General features: G+C 43.6%; 1 pseudogene; it reads left to right on the forward strand.

The window, feature by feature from the left end:
* Window positions 1-264: 264 nt before the first annotated feature.
* Window positions 265-4175, forward strand: LOC109024655 (large ribosomal subunit protein eL19-like; annotated as a pseudogene).
* Window positions 4176-13906: the final 9731 nt, after the last annotated feature.

Raw genomic sequence — 13906 nt, forward strand, 5'->3', positions numbered from 1 at the left:
CCAAAACCATGTATGGCACAGTGCCAGGAAATATTCGAAGTGCTTTACACATATTAACATATTAATGTTCACCACCACCATGCATGAGGTAGGGATTATTATCATTCACCTTTCATATGAAGAGAGTAAGCACAGATGGGTTAAGCAACTTGACCAAGGTCACACAGCTAATGATAGGCAGTCTGTCTCCAGAGTCATTGCTCCTAATATCTATGCTGTACTGCTTCTCTAGAAGGAAAGCTTCCTGCAGTGGAGCATGCAGAAATGGTGATGGCAAGGTAAGTAAAAGCCAAGGCAATGGAGAGCCTTGGAGGCCAGATTAAGGAGTTGCTAATTATGGATGCTGTAAAGGGCAGAAAGTCAAGTGTCAGGAGACCTTCAAGCCAGAAGATCCCCAATATGGGTACCCTGCTATTGGGTCATGGGAACTATTGTTGCATAACAAACCATCTCCCAAATTAGTGGCTTAAAACAACCATTTATTTGTTCACAATTCTGTAGTTTGGCTAGAGATTGGCAAGGATGACATGTCTCTGCTCCATGTGATGTTATCTGGGGTCAGTCATATGGCTACACTGAGTTGGGAGCTTGACTAAAGCTGGAACATCCAAAATGGCCCCGGTCATGTCTGGCACCTCAGCCTGGGTGGCAGTAGTGACTGGACACCTGAGCTCTTCTCTATCTGACCTCTCTCTCCTTCCACGTGGTTGTGCATCATTCAGATGTCTAGCCCAAGCATCTTTATGTAACAGCTGGCTTCTAAGAGGGTGACAGCTGAAGGTGCCAAGTTTCTTCAGGTCTAGGCTTGGAATTGGTACAGCATCACTGTAACCGCCCAAGGGGCTCACCTTGCTCGCTGCCTAAACAGAGCTGATTTATCAAGACAGGGGGATTGCAATAGAGAAAAGAGTAATTCACGCCCAGCTGGCTGTGCGGGAGACTGGAGTTGTTTCTTTTTTTTTTTTTTTTGAGAGGGAGTCTCTATCTGTTGTCCAGACTGGAGTGCAATGGCATGATCTCGGCTCACTGTAACCTCCGCCTCCTGGGTTCCAGTGATTCTCCCGCCTCAGCCTCCTGAGTAGCTGGGATTACAGGTGCACACCACCATGCTCAGCTAATTTTTGTATTTTTAGTAGAGACGGGGTTTCACCATGTTGGCCAGGCTGGTCTCGAACTCCTGACCTCATGATCCACCCACCTCAGCCTCCCAAAGTGCTGGGATTACAGGCATGAGCCACCGCACCCGGCTGAGACTGGAGTTTTATTATTACTCAAATCAGTCTCCCCAAGCATTCGGGGAGCAGAGTTTTTAAGGACAACTTGGTGAGTGGAAGGAAGCCGGTGAGCTAGGAGTGCTGATTGGTCAGGGATGAAATCACAGGGAGTCAAAGCTGTCTTCTTGTGCTGAGTCAGTTCCTTGGTGGGAGCCACAAGATCAGATGAGCCACTTTATCAGTCTGGGTGGTGCCAGCTGATCCATCCAGTTCAGGGTCTGCAAAATATCTCAAGCACTTCTCTTAGGAGCAGTTTAGGGAGGGTCAGAATCTTGTAGCCCCCAGCTGCATGACTCCTAAACCATAATTTCCAATCTTATGGCTAATGTTAGTCCTACAAAGGCAATCTAGTCCCCAGGCAAGAAGGAGGTCTGCTTTGGGAAAGGGCTGTTATTGTCTTTGTTTTATTTTTATTTATTTATTTGTTTATTTTTGAGACAGACTCTTGCTCTGTTGCCCAGGCTGGAGTGCAATGGCGCTACCTCGGCTCACTGCAATCTCCGCCTCCCGGGTTCAAGCAATTTTCTGCCTCAGCCTCCTGAGTAGCTGGGATTACAGGTGCCCACCATCACACCTGGCTAACTTTTTTGTATTTTTTTTTTTGGTAGAGACAGGGTTTCATCATCTTGGCCAGGCTGGTCTTGAACTCCTGACCTTGTGATTCACCTGCCTTGGCCTCCCAAAGTGCTGGGATTACAGGCATGAGCCACCACGCCCAGCCTATCATCTTTGTTTTAAACTATAAACTATAACTAAGCTTCTCCCAAAGTTAGTTCAGCCTATGCCCAGGAATGAACAAGGACTGCTTGGAGCTTAGAAGCAAGATGGAGTCGGTTAAGTCAGATCTATTTCACTGTCTCAGTCAATTTTGCAAAGGCGGTTTCATCACTTCTGCCATATTCTCGTGGCCAAAACAAGTCCTAAGGTCAGCCCATTTTTAAGGGGAGGTAAATAGACCTCAGTACTTGATGGGAAGTGCCGGAGGCACATAGCGGGATGGGCGGGATTGTTAGCAGCCATCTTTACAAACGATCCACCACGATGACACCAGAGATCTCTGGTTTTGTTGTTCTTGTTCTCCCTCTAATGCTCTGTCATAAATGACACTCTCTCCGCAGATCCCCAGGACATCATAGCAACATTCCCTATGCACTTACTCTCATCCAAATGACATGTAAGCTAAGGAAATTGTATGTCCAGGGTGTCATCAGGGAAAGTCATTTTAGACATCGCAGGGGTCCCGTGGGAAAAAACTCCACTCAGGTCAAAAAGAACCAGAGCACCAAAGGTCACCAAGTACTCCATGGCTTGAGGTGATGGTACACTGCAAGGACTCTAATTTTCCTCCAGGAAATGAGTGGGTATACTGGGATTCTGTGGCAAAATCTTGCCACTCGCCCTTTCTGTAGACAGTTTTATTGGAGCACAGCCATGCTCATTCATTCAACTCTTGTCTATGACTGCTTTAACATTTAAACAGCAGAGTTGAGTAGTAACGACAGAGACTGCACGGTCCATAACACCTAAAATATGTGCTGTCTGCCCCTCTACAGAAGAAGTTTACCAAGCATGGCACCAAGAATAATGGTCAGTAACTGTACTCTTTCTCAAACTTACTTTATTTCCAGAAATTACACTGACCCCAGGGCTCACATTTTAACTGGCAGTAATAGGCAATTCTTGGGCTGGTCCGTACAATTCCTTGAACAGGCAAGAGAATATAAAGCTTTCAGTAATAAAATGTTAAGGTGCTTTTAAAGTCAAACTAACTTGTGCCCTTAGCACTTTTAGAACCTATTTTCAAGCCTTCACTGGCATACTCCCTCTATGCAAACCTCACATTCTTCCCAGAACAGAGAGTTGCAGTAGATTTTGAATGCTCAGAGATTATTCTTTTTAAATAGCAGGCAAATTGGTCATCTTCAGTGGATAATCACTGTACCAATTCACAATCAAGAAAACCCGACAGAGCTCTTGAACTCTGCTGACTTAGTAGTACTTGAAGTTTTTGAAAACTTCAAGGTAATTATAGAGGCCTGCCCTTTTGTCTTCACTTGCTTGTATACATGAAAGACTTTCAAAATACCTACTTTTTAAAACACATTTAATACTGTAAAATTGTGTTGTTTATGAGAAATGATTTTGACAACGTTTTCATATGCAAAATACAATCAAAAGATTAAATCCAACATACTGTTTCCCTGGAACCCTTGAAGTTTTGCTCCCATGCCTATCAAGAGTATATTTTTGAAATTCTGTGTTTAAAAAGCTTTCAGGGAGCTCTTTCCTTGTGCTGCTGCGGCCGCAGCCGTGAGTATACTCAGTCTTCAGAAGAGGCTTATCTCTAGTGTCCTCCACTGTGGCAAGAAGAAAGTCTGGTTGGACCCCAATGAGACCAATGAAATCGCCAACGCCAACTCCAGTCAGCAGATCCGGAAGCTGATCAAAGATGGGCTGATCATTTGCAAGCCTGTGACTGTCCATTCCCAGGCACGATGCCAGAAAAACACCTTGGCCTGCTGGAAGGGCAGGCACATGGGCATGGGTAAGCAAAAGGGTACAGCCAATGCCTGAATGTCAGAGAAGGACACGTGGATGAGGAGAATGAGGATTCTGTGCAGGCTGCTCAGAAGGTACCTTGAATCTAAGAAGACTGATTGCCACGTGTATCCCAACCTGTACCTGAAGGTGAAGGGGAATGTGTTCAAAAACAAGCAGATTTTCACGGAACACATCCACAAGCTGAAGACAGACGAGGCCCACAAGAAGCTCCTGGCTGACCAGGCTGTGGCCCGCAGGTCCAAGACCAAGGAAGAACACAAGCACCATGAAGAGCGCCTCCAGGCCAAGAAGGAGGAGATCATCAAGACTTTGTCCAAGGAGGAAAAGATCAAGAAATAAAAGCTCCTCCTTTGTCTTTTCATACTGGCCTCCTTGATTACACAGATCAGCCATTAAAATAAAACAAGCCTTTATCTGCCTGGAAAAAAAAAAAAAGCTTTCAGCCGGACACGGTGGCTCATGCCTGTAATCCCAGCACTCTGAGAGGCTGAGGCAGGCAGATCACTTGAGCCCAGGAGTTTGAGACCAGCCTGGGCAACCTGGTGAAACCCCTTCTCTACTAAATATACAAAAAATTAGCTGGGCGTGGTGGTGCTCGCCTGTAGTCCCAGCTACTCAGGAGGCTGAGGTGTGAGGAAAGCTTAAGCCCAGGAGTTAGAGGCTGCAGCGAGTTATGATCACGCTACTGTACTCCAACCTGGGTGATAGAAAGAGATCCTGCATCCAGAAAAAAGGTTTCAAGGCCAGGTGAGGAAGCTCATGTCTGTAATCCCTTTGGGAGGCTGGGGTAAGAGGATCTCCTGAGCCCAAGAGTTCAAGAGTAGCCTGGGCAGCATAGCTAAACCTCATCTCTACAAAAAAAAAAAAAAAAAAAAAATTGCTGGGCATGGTGGTGCATGCCTGTAGTCCTAGCTACTTGGGAAGCAGAGGCGGGAAGATCACTTGAGCCCAGGAGTTAGAGACTGCAGTGAGTTATGATCATGCCACTGCACTCCAGCCTGGGTGACAGAGAGAGAACCTGTCTCAAAAAAAAAAAAAAAAAAAAAGGTTTTTAAACACACATACTCACTGACCCAGCAATTCCAACTCTAGAATTTTTTCTAAAGTTCATGATATGGTATAATTCAAGATTATTCACAGCAGAATTGTTTGTAATAGCAGGAAAGCTTAAGTAACCTAACATCCATCAATAAGGGACTGGTATTGTTATCAGTAGAAGGTGTCCAGGTTCTTGGCTTCTCAAACAAAGAATTGGACAAAACTCACAATATGAAAGCTGTCAGCCATAAACAATACATAAACAAATAAGCATGATTGTGTTCCAACAATTTAATTGCAGTACATCTCCATGTTGGATTAAAAGGAATGGAGAGAGGCCGGGCACGGTGGCTCATGCCTGTAATCCCAGCACTTTGGGAGGCCAAGGCGGGCAGATCACCTGAGGCCAGGAGTTCAAGACCAGCCTGGCCAACATGGTGAATCCCCGTCTCTATAAAAATACAAAAATTAGCCAAGCATGATGGCGAGTGACTGTAATCCCAGCTACTCAGGAGGCTGAGGCTGGAGAATTGCTTGAACCCAGGAGGCAGAGGTTGCAATGAGCCAAGATCACGCCATCACACTCCAGCCTGGGCAACAGAGTGAGACTCCGTATCAAAACAATAAAAAATAAAAGGAATGGAGACAATCTTTAGAATTGTATATAGAACTCCAGGATTACTGCTAAATGAAAAAGCAAAGTGTTGGATAGTGTATATAATATGTTATCATTTGTGAAAAAAATAGAAGGGAGAGAATAGATATAATTTGCTTCTATATGCATAAAATATTCTGGAAAGACACACACAAGAAACAGATAATAGTATTTCATTCAGAGGGAAATTAATAGAAGAAATTGGTTAGGTGATAAAGAGTTAGGACACCAAATAGAAGATTATGAATTAACCTTGGAGTTACTAATAGCAAGAAATGACTACCAGCCTTACGGATGAAGGAACACAGGGAGGAGGTGTTGTTACCAGATCCCAGAAGCTGGGCCAATTCAGCAGTAGTAGAACCGTGGTGGGGGCTGCCCAGAGGGGAGCTAGAGCCAAGAAGTTGCAGCAACTGCGGGAAACCCTATGCAAAGCATGAGGAGACAGAGAAATACCTTGGCTCTGCCTTCCTTGCACCCTCCAGTCTGTACCAGTGCCTGCCCTTACCCCATTGCCTGAAGCTAGCCAGAAGCCACCAAGCAAAGGAAACTGGGAAATGTAGTTTCCTGCAATAGAAAGCAGAGCTGACAAAGAGCTGGGAATGGATTTGTGAAGAAACAGGCAAATACATGACAAGCCCAGAAGGAAATATGTTGACCTGGGAGACAGCAGTGGCAGGGGGATATTTTAATGTTTACCCTCTTGTGCTTCCTGAATTTTGAACCCTGTGAATATATTGCCTATTAAAATAAGTATAATTAAAACAAAGAATATGTGAAATAAATACATGTCTAATGGAGTGCACTTTTTTTATTAGAAGAGGAGATTTCAAAGAAATGTCAGGCTAGAAACAACTGAATGATCAAGGGAATGGTGAAAGTATGGTGCATATGCACAATTAAATAACATACAGCTATTTAAAAGAATGAGTCATAGAATACCTATGAAAAGACACACAAGAAAGTAGTGGCTGGGCACGGTGGCTCACGCCTGTAATCCCAGCACTTTGGGAGGCTGAGGCGGGCGGATCATTAGGTCAGGAGTTCGAGACAAGCCTGAACAACATGGTGAAACCTCATCTCTGCTAAAAATACAAGAATTAGTTGGGCATGGTGGCACACGCCTGTAATCCCAGCTACTCAGGAGGCTGAGGGAGGAGAATTGCTTGAACCTGGGAGGCGGATGTTGCAGTAAGCCGAGATCACACAACTGCACTCCAGCCTGGGTGACAGAGCGAGACTCCATCTCAAAAAAAAAAAAAAAAAAAAAAAAAGTGATGTCAATTGATACTCAAGGGAGATGATGAGTAGATGGGTGGTTGTGGGACAGGTGAGAAGACTAGATGACAGGGAAGGCCCATAGTGAAAACATTGTATGCCTTTTTGCATTTTCTGATTTTGGTAACATGTATACGTATTGTCCATTCAAAATAGGAATCAAGATTTTTTCTCCCTCTTACCCTTTTTCTTGAGACAGGGTCTCACTCTGTCGCCCAGGCTGGAGTGCAGTGGTACAATCCTGGCTCACTGCAGCCTCAGCCTCTTGGCTCAAGTGATCCTCCTACCTCAGACTCCTGAGTAGCCGGAACCACAGGCGCCCACCACCATGCCCTGCTAATATTTTCCCCTAAAAAAATTTAACCAGACCGGGCATGGTGGCTCACACCTGAAATCCCAGCACTTTGGGAGGCCGAGGCAGATGGATCAGGAGGTCAGCAGATCGAGACCATTCTGGCTAACATGGTGAAACCTCGTCTCTACTAAAAACACAAAAAATTAGCCGGGCATGGTGGCGGGTGTCTGTAGTCTCAGCTACTCAGGAGGCTGAGGCAGGAGAATGGCGTGAACCTGGGAGGTGGAGCTTGCAGTGAGCCAAGATCGCACCACTACACTCCAGCCTGGACAACAGAGGGAGACTCCATCTCAAAAAAAAAAAAAAATTTAACCAGTTGGGTGTGGTTGCTCACACCTGTAATCCCATAACTTTGGGAGGCTGAGGCAGGCAGATCACCTGAGGTCAGGAGATCGAGATCAGCCTGGCCAACGTGGCAAAACCTCGCTCTACTAAAAATACAAAAATTAGTTGGGAGTGGTGGCAGGTGCCTGTAATCCCAGCCACTCGGGAGGCTGAGGCATGAGAATCACTTGAACCCAGGAGGGAGAGGTTGCAGTAAGCCGAGATCGTGCCATTGCACTTCAGCCTGGGCAAAAACAGCGAGACTCCATCTCAAAACAAAACAAAACAAACAAAAAAAATTAACTGTGCTAAAATGCACATAACATAAAGTTTGTCATCTTAATCATTTTATTTATTTATTTTGAGATGGAGTCTCACTCTGTCACCCAGGCTGGAGTGCAGTGGCATGATCTCGGCTCACTGCAACCTCTGTCTCCTGGGTTCAAGCGATTCTCCTGCCTCAACCTCCCGAGTAGCTGGGATTACAGGCACCCGCCACCACACCTGGCTAATTTTTGTATTTTTAGTAGAGACGGGGGTTTCATCACATTGGCCAGGCTGGTCTGGAACTCCTGACCTCAAGCGATCTGCCTGCCTCGGCCTCCCAAATTACTGGTATTACAGGTGTGAACCACAGGGCCCAACCCATCTTAATCATTTTAAAGTATACAGTCCAATGGTGTTAAGTACATTCACATTGTGCAACCAATCTCCAGAACTTTTTTGTCTTGCAAAACTGAAACTGTACCCATTAAGCAACAGCTCCCCATTCCCCACTGCTCCCAGCCCCTAGTAGCCACCATTCTGTTTTCTGTCTCTATGAATATGACTATTCTAGGTATCTCATATAGGTGGAATCATACGGTATTTGCATTTTTCATAACTGCCTTATTTCACTTAGCATAATATCCATCAGGTTCATCCATGTTGTAGCACATGTCAGAATTTCCTTCCTTTTTGTTCTTTTGTAGAGACAAAGTCTCACTCTCACCCCAGTTGGAGTGCACTGGTGCAATTATAGGTCACTGTAACCTCAAATTCCTGGGTTCAAGCAATCCTCCTATGCCAGCCTCCTGAGTAGCTGGGACTAAAAATGCGTGCCACCACACCTGGCTAAATTTTTATTTTTATTTATTTATTTATTTTTGAGACAGAGTCTCGCTCTGTTGCCCAGGCTGGAGTGCAATGGCATGACCTTGGCTCACTGCAACCTCTGCCTTCCAGGTTCAAGCAATTCTCCTGCCTCAGCCTCCCAAGTAGCTGGGATTACAAGCATGTGCCACCATGACCAGCTAATTTTTTATTTTTAGTAGAGACGGGGTTTCACTCTGTTGGCCAGGCTGGTCTCATCTCCTGACCTCAGGTGATCCACCTGCCTCAGCCTCCCAAAGTACTGGGATTACAGGCGTGAGCCACCATGCCTGGCCTCTAGCTAATTTTTTTTTTTTTAATTTTGTACAGAGATAGGGTCTCCCTATACTGCCCAGGCTGGTCTCAAACTCCTGGGCTCAAGGGATCCTCCCACCTCAGCCTCTCAAAGTGTTGGGATTACAGGCATGCACCACTACACCCAGCCCCTTCCTTTTTAAGGCTGAATGATACTCCATTGTATGGATATACCACATTTTGTTTGTGCATTCATTCATTTATGGACACTTGAGTAGCTTCCACCTTTCTGGTTATAAGAAATCAAGATTTTGGCCGGGCATGGTAGCTCACACCTGTAACCCCAGCACTATGGGAGGCCAAGGTGGACAGATCACCTGAGGTCGGGAGTTTGAGACCAGCCTGACCAACATGGAGAAACCCCGTCTCTACTAAAAATACAAGATTAGCTGGTCATGGTGGCACATGCCTGTAATCCCAGCTACTCGGGAGGCTGGAGACAAGACAATTGCTTGAACCTGGGAGGCGGAGGTTGCAGTGAGCCGAGATGGCACCATTGCACTCCAGCCTGGGCAACAAGGGTGAAACTCCTTCTCAAAGAAAAAAAAACAAAAAAAAAGAATAAAAGAAGTTAAAGACTTTCTTATAGTTATGCTAAATATTTTAATGATGAATATTTTTAGAAGGACAGGTAATAAAATGGAATGTACAGCATGATTCCAATTTAGGGAAAAATATATATGTGTACACAGAAGAAAGTACTTCAAGGTCAGAAATGGAAATCCCTAGATAGACTGAACAAAGAGGGATCTAAAGACAGAAGGGATCTGGACTTTGGGTTGGCACATTAACACGGGCATCAAAGAAAGAGGCCAGAGGGGAAGATGGAGACAGGGTCTGCAATGGCACTAAGGAACCACTAACTTAACTGACCCAAGTGTCATTAGTTTCTGGATTTCTTGTTAATGGGAAAATAAAATTTTCTGGATTAAACTAACCAGAAACTAAACTATCAAAAGTCCCTTTGATTACATGTCCTCCTAAGTTCTAATCCGATTTGATCTAACTTTCTCCATTTTACATGATGTTATTGTCCAGTGTCTTAGTTCCATTATGTGTTTTCTGTTTTTTTTAGTTTATTTTATTTTATTGTATGCAGCTCATAACCTGAAGTTCCATTATGTTTTAATGCCCCCTTAATAACCATCCTTAAAAATATGTAGTAAATTCCTGTTTAGCTTTACTTATACATTTACCAATACATTTATTCTCATAGGTCTTCCATCTGAACTCTTGTTTCCTTGCTCAAATATCTTTTTCCTTATGAAAATCCTTTGCTTTTTTTTCTCAGTAAGGACTTAAACCAATTTTTTTTTGAGATGGTGTCTTGCTATGCTGCCCAGGCTGATTTCGAACACCTGGGCTCAAGCCATCCTCCCATCTCAGCCTCCCAAAGTGTTGGGATTACAGGCATGAGCCACAGTGCCTGGCCCACAAGGATGTGTTGGTAGTAAATTGTGTAACTCTTTGTCTATAAAGGTTTTTGTTTAACTCTTTCAATTGAATGCTGGTTTAGCTTCATAATGAATTCCTTTGACTTACATAAGGCAAGGAATTGGAATGGCATATTCTACACAACTCCTGGGTCTTGAAGAGATGAACCATTAGTAAAAGGTGGAAAAGAAAAAAACCTACCTGCTAGCACAAGCTGACAACGAACAATATGTTTCTTTGCCTGGCCTCTGGGTAGAAAAATATCTCCCCTGAAAAATGTATAACCCTGAGCCATACCATACGACCTGCATGGACCAAGAACTCCTACAATGAAAAGTTGACATAAAAATTTTTCCTAGTCTCTGGTGCCTGGCAGAAACAAAAACAAAAATACTTTGGAAGCCCACATCCCAAACCTGAGATACACAGGATCACACAGGTAAAGCTCCACTAATGTTGCACTTAAACGCTGAATTATAAAACGGACGGGCGCAGTGGCTCACGCCTGTAATCCCAACACTTTGGGAGGCCAAGGTGGGCAGATCACCTGAGGTCAGGAGTTTGAGACCAGCCGGCCAACATGGTGAAACTCTGTCTCTACTAAAAATACAAAAATTAGCCAGACGTGGTGGCGCCCACCTGTAATCCCAGCTACTCAGTGGGCTGAGGCAGGAGAATCGCTTGTACCCAGGAGGCAGAGGTTGTAATGAGCCGAGATCACGCCACTGCACTCCAGTGTGGGCGACAGAGTGAAACTCTGTCTCAAAAACATAAAAATAAATAAGTAAATAAATAATAAAACAGAAAAGGAAAAGATTCCATGGGGAGAAAAAGTGGGTGCAAAACTGCAGATCAATAGCCCCAAAGTACTTCAAATAATATAACAACCTAATGGAAAGGATAAAATGAATCTGTTTAAAATGATTAAAGACATAAATGGAAGCACTGTCATCCATAAGAACAAGTCGCTATTTTAAAAATAACCAACAGATTTTGAACCAAATTGGTCTCCTAGAAATGAAATATATAAATATTGAAATCTAAAACTCAGTGGACTTTTATATCATATTTAACATTGCTGAAGAGAATTACTGAACTGGAGAACATATCTGAAGAATTTACTCAAAATGCAGCACAACAAGATAAAAAGATGGAATACATGAATTATGGAGCATATGAAAAAGAGGTTATGATATATCCAGGATAGAATGAGATAGTTAAATATGTCTCTAACAGGAACTCCCCAAGGAGAAACTAGAAAGATTGTAGGGATAGTGGGATGATGGAGAATTGATATTTTAAAACATAATGGCTGACAATTTTTTCTGTATTGATTAAAGTCATAAATCCCAGTTTTAAGAAGCACATCCATGCCAAGCAGGAAAAGTAAATATAAACCCAGACCGGGCGTGGTGGCTCACGCCTGGAATCCCAGCACTTTGGGAGGCCGAGGTGGGTGGATCACTTGAGATTGGGAGTTAGAGACCAGCCTGGCCAACATGGTGAAACCCCACCTCTACTAAAAATACAAAACTTAGCCGGGCGTGGTGGCGGGCACCTGTAATCCCAGCTACTCAGTAGGCTGAGGTAGGAGGATCGCTTGAACCCAGGAAGTGGAGGCTGCAAGCTGAGACCATGACACTGCACTCCAGCCTGGGCTACAGAGCAAGACTCCGTCTCAAAATAAAATAAAATGAAATAAACCCAGGCTGGGCGCAGTGGCTCACGCCTGTAATCCCAGCACTTTGGGAGGCTGAGGCGGGTGGATCACCTGAGGTCAGGAGCTCAAGAGCAGCCTGACCAACATGGTGAAACTTCATCTCTACTAAAAATACAAAACATTATCCCAGCATGGTGGTGGGTGCCTGTAATCCCAGCTACTCGGGAGGTTGAGGCAGGAGAATTGCTTGAACCCAGGAGGCGGAGGTTGCAGTGAGCTGAGATTGCATCATTGCACTCCAGCCTGGATGACAAGAGCAAAACTCTGTCTCAGAAATAAATAAATAAATAAATAAATAAATAAATAAATAAATAAACCCAAACTTAGACACATTACAAAGAAACATCAACTACTGAAGTTAAACAGAAGCTCTTAAAAGCCGTCAGAGGGAAATGACAGAGCAACTTTAAAAAAACAAGAATTAAATTGAAAGGAGATATTGCATCAGCAATATTCGAAGCCAAAAGATAATGAAATAACATTTTTACAGGACTGAGAGACAAGAGCTATCAGGTTGGAAATTCAATATCCAACTAAATCATCATTTAGTCCAGAAGATTAAATAAAGACATTTTCAGACAGAGACTGAGAGAGTTTACTATAAACAGATCCTTGCTGAAAACAAAGCCCCCCAAAATGTTATCAAAGATGAAGAGGGAGATTTCATAATGATAAAAGGGTCAATTCATCAAAAATACATAAATTCTAAATGCATATGCACCAAACAGCAGAGCTTCAAATTACATGAAACAAAACCTGAGAGAACTTGAAGGAGAAATAGACAAATTCCCAGTTATTATTCAAGATTTCAATACTCCTCTCCCAATAATTAACAGAACAAGCAGACAGAAAATCAGTAAGGATATAGAAGAATTAAATGCCATCAACCAACTTGACATAATTAACATTTATAGAACATTCTGCCCAATAGCACATTATTTTCAAGTGCACATGTAAGAATCACCATTATTGATTATATGCTATGTTATAAAATAAGTCTCAATAAATTTAAATGGATTGTAATCATACAGCATGTGTCCTCTGACCACAATGGAATGAAATTAGAAACCAGTAATAGAAAGATAACCAAAAGATCTCCCAAATATTTGAACACTAAACAACATACTTAAAAAAAAAACACAAAAAAAACAAAAACCCATGGGTCAACTGAGAAATCAAAAGGAGATTCTAAATAAACGAAGATAAAATATCATATTTGTGGGATGCTGTTAAAGCAGTGCTTGGAAAGAAGTCTACAGGTGGCAGAAAGAGGGTGAGAGAATTCTTTGGGGTCTTTTATAAGGGCACTAATCCCACTCACGAGGGCTCCACGTTCATGCCTAATCATCTCCCAAAGGCCCCCACCTCCTAATACCATCACTTTGAGGGCTGAGACTACAACATATGAATTTGTAGGGACACACATATTCAGTCTGCTGCAATGAAGATAAAGTAAAATATTGCTCTGAGCTTTATTGTCTGAATAAATTTTTTTTTTTTTTTTTGAGACGGAGTCTTGCTCTGTCACCCAGGCTGGAGTGCAGTGGCGTGATCTCGGCTCACTGCAAGCTCCGCCTCCCAGGTTTACGCCATTCTCCTGCCTCAGCCTCCCAAGTAGGTGGAACTACAGGCACCCGCCACCACGCCCAGCTAATTTTTTTTTTTTGTATTTTTAGTAGAGACGGGGTTTCACCATGTTAGCCAGGATGGTCTCGATCTCCTGACCTCGTGATCCGCCCGCCTCGGCCTCCCAAAGTGCTGGGATTGCAGGTATGAGCCACCGCGCCAGGCCCTGTCTGAGTAAATTATTTTAAAGGAAC

The sequence above is a fragment of the Gorilla gorilla genome, chromosome X, assembly GCF_029281585.2.
Source record: "Gorilla gorilla gorilla isolate KB3781 chromosome X, NHGRI_mGorGor1-v2.1_pri, whole genome shotgun sequence".
NCBI lineage: Eukaryota > Metazoa > Chordata > Mammalia > Primates > Hominidae > Gorilla > Gorilla gorilla.